The sequence below is a fragment of the Rhinatrema bivittatum genome, chromosome 4 (assembly GCF_901001135.1).
Source record: "Rhinatrema bivittatum chromosome 4, aRhiBiv1.1, whole genome shotgun sequence".
NCBI lineage: Eukaryota > Metazoa > Chordata > Amphibia > Gymnophiona > Rhinatrematidae > Rhinatrema > Rhinatrema bivittatum.
The window spans coordinates 317,398,401-317,400,868 of NC_042618.1; the positions used below are offsets into that span (position 1 = coordinate 317,398,401).

The 2,468-nt window shown below is 38.5% G+C and overlaps 1 long non-coding RNA gene across 1 annotated transcript; it reads left to right on the forward strand.

The window, feature by feature from the left end:
* Window positions 1–449: 449 nt before the first annotated feature.
* On the forward strand, window positions 450–2,082 carry LOC115089509. Its single transcript, XR_003856125.1, has 4 exons — window positions 450–496; window positions 1,174–1,451; window positions 1,514–1,636; window positions 1,940–2,082. It is a non-coding gene; the product is annotated as an uncharacterized LOC115089509 (long non-coding RNA).
* Window positions 2,083–2,468: the final 386 nt, after the last annotated feature.

Consider the following 2,468-nt stretch of genomic DNA (forward strand, 5'->3'; position numbering starts at 1 on the left):
TATAGGAAACATAGTGGAGATAGAATAGGAAGTAGCATGTTTAAAACACATTGGATAGGGTTGGGGTTTCAGGGTATATCATGTGATTAAGTTGTTTGGTTGCAATAAATATTTATGTAGTTTGTCTGTTTTTGACGCATAGCACCGATGGATGCGTCAAAAACAGACAAAACTACATAAATATTTATTGCAACCAAACAACTTAATCACATGATATACCCTGAAACCCCAAACCCTATCCAATGTGTTTTAAACATGCTACTTCCTATTCTGTCTCCACTATGTTTCCTAAACAGTTTTAACAGATAGCTTAACTTGGTCTTACTCCTCCTCAGGATATCTACAATGAATATGCATGAGATTGATTTGCATACAATAGAGGCAGTGCATGAAACTCTCTCTCACGTGGATATCCTGAAAACCCAGACTGGCTGGGTGTGTCCCAAGGACTGGATTGAAAGTCTCAGCACTAGCGTGGCAGAGGGCCAGGAGAGAGGTTAGTGTGAAACTCCCCCCTCACACATTCACCCCTCCCTGCTCTTCAGCTTCAGGGGAGCAACCCCTCTACCCTTCAGCCTCAGGTCCCTCTCCAGTCAATCTGTTTCTGGGCCATGTCTCCCCCTTCCCTCCCCAAGAGTCAGCTCTGGTTTTCCCTTCAATTTCTCACTTATCCCAAGGTTTCTTGAATTTTGTCTACTGTTTTTGCCTACATCTCCCCTTGTATACTCTTCCATGCTTCCACCACCGTTTCCTGAAGAACATTTCCTAATGTTTCTTCAGGAGATAATATGGAATTGTTCTTAATCATATAATCATGTTTTTGGATCCTTTATTTAATCTTATATACATATATTCATGTTGACATACATATTACCATGTTATTTATTTATTAACTCGCATGTTTATTAGCCTGTTTAGTATTATACACTAATTTGTTACTGCGATTAACCCTGTTCAATGTAAACCGCTAAATGAAGCGATAGTTACTGTTCCTTGTAAACCGGGGTGATATGTATATTATACAGGAACCTCCGGTATATAAATCCTTTAAATAAAATAATAAATAAATAATAAATTTAAAAATAGCCCCCCAAATGACAAGCAGACCTTGTTTTAATTCCAACCGCTGAGTAACCAAATTCCACCTTGGCTCTCTTTTTTTTATCCGCACAGGAAACGGAAACGGATCCGGATACAGACGATGCAGACAGTACTCTAGGAGAAGGTAGATGCCAAGCCAGACAATTCCTGCTGTCATGCTATCTGGGCCCGTCAAAGCCTCTCCGTCCTCACCTGAACTCCGAACGGCAACCTCTTCAAAAGGCACTGTGACCAGCTAGCGCACGAAACAAAGAGCTACCACCACCCCAGAGAGAAAAAAAAAAAAAAAACCAGAGCTACAGCGCTGCATTCAACTGAAACTGGAACTAAACTAAAAGCAAAAGAAAGAGGTGGAGCATTGCAGCGCTGGATTCAACTGAAACTGGAACTGATTCTGAAAGCAAAGAAAGAGGTGGAGCATTGCAGCGCTGGATTCAACTGAAACTGGAACTGATCTGAAAGCAAAAGAAAGAGGTGGAGCATTGCAGCGCTGGATTCAACTGAAACTGGAACTGACTGAAAGCAAAAGAAAGAGGTGGAGCATTTATTTATTTATTTAAGGGTTTTTATATACCGCAGTACGTAAGAAATACATCACCGCAGTTTACATTTAACAATAACTTAGCAACAAGCTTTACATTGACATTAGTAATAGGTATTAATAAAATAGGTATTAAATAAAATAGGTATTAAATAAAATAAATTCCATATAACAGTTTTGACGGAAAACAGGCTGTACAGACTGTGGACCATCCAATTATGTATAACATACAATTAAAATATTGATGTAACTATTTAACAATATTTAAATTAAATATGTAACTATTTAACAATTTAGCATTGCAGCGCTGGATTCAACTGAAACTGTAACTGATCTGAAAGCAAAAGAAAGAGGTGGAGCATTGCAGCGCTGGATTCAACTGAAACTGGAACTGATCTGAAAGCAAAAGAAAGCGGTGGAACATTGCAGCGCTGGATTCAACTCAAAACTGGAACTGATCTGAAAGCAAAAGAAAGAGGTGGAGCATTGCAGCACTGGATTCAACTCAAACTGGAACTGAACTAAAAGCAAAAGAAAGAGGAGGATCATTGAAGTGCTGGATTCAGCTCAAACTAGAACTGATGCGCAAACGCATCGCGACTTCCAACTTATTCAACATAGCTATGTTGATAAATTCAAATTCAAATTCAAATTTCAAATTCAAAAAAAAAAAAAAACACCCTCCTGACCCCCCAAGACTTACCCGACTTCCAACTTATTCAACATAGCTATGTTGAATAAATTCAAATTCAAATTCAAATTCAAATTTCAAATAAAAAAAAAAAAAAAAAACCCACCCTCCTGACCCCCCCAAGACTTACCAAAA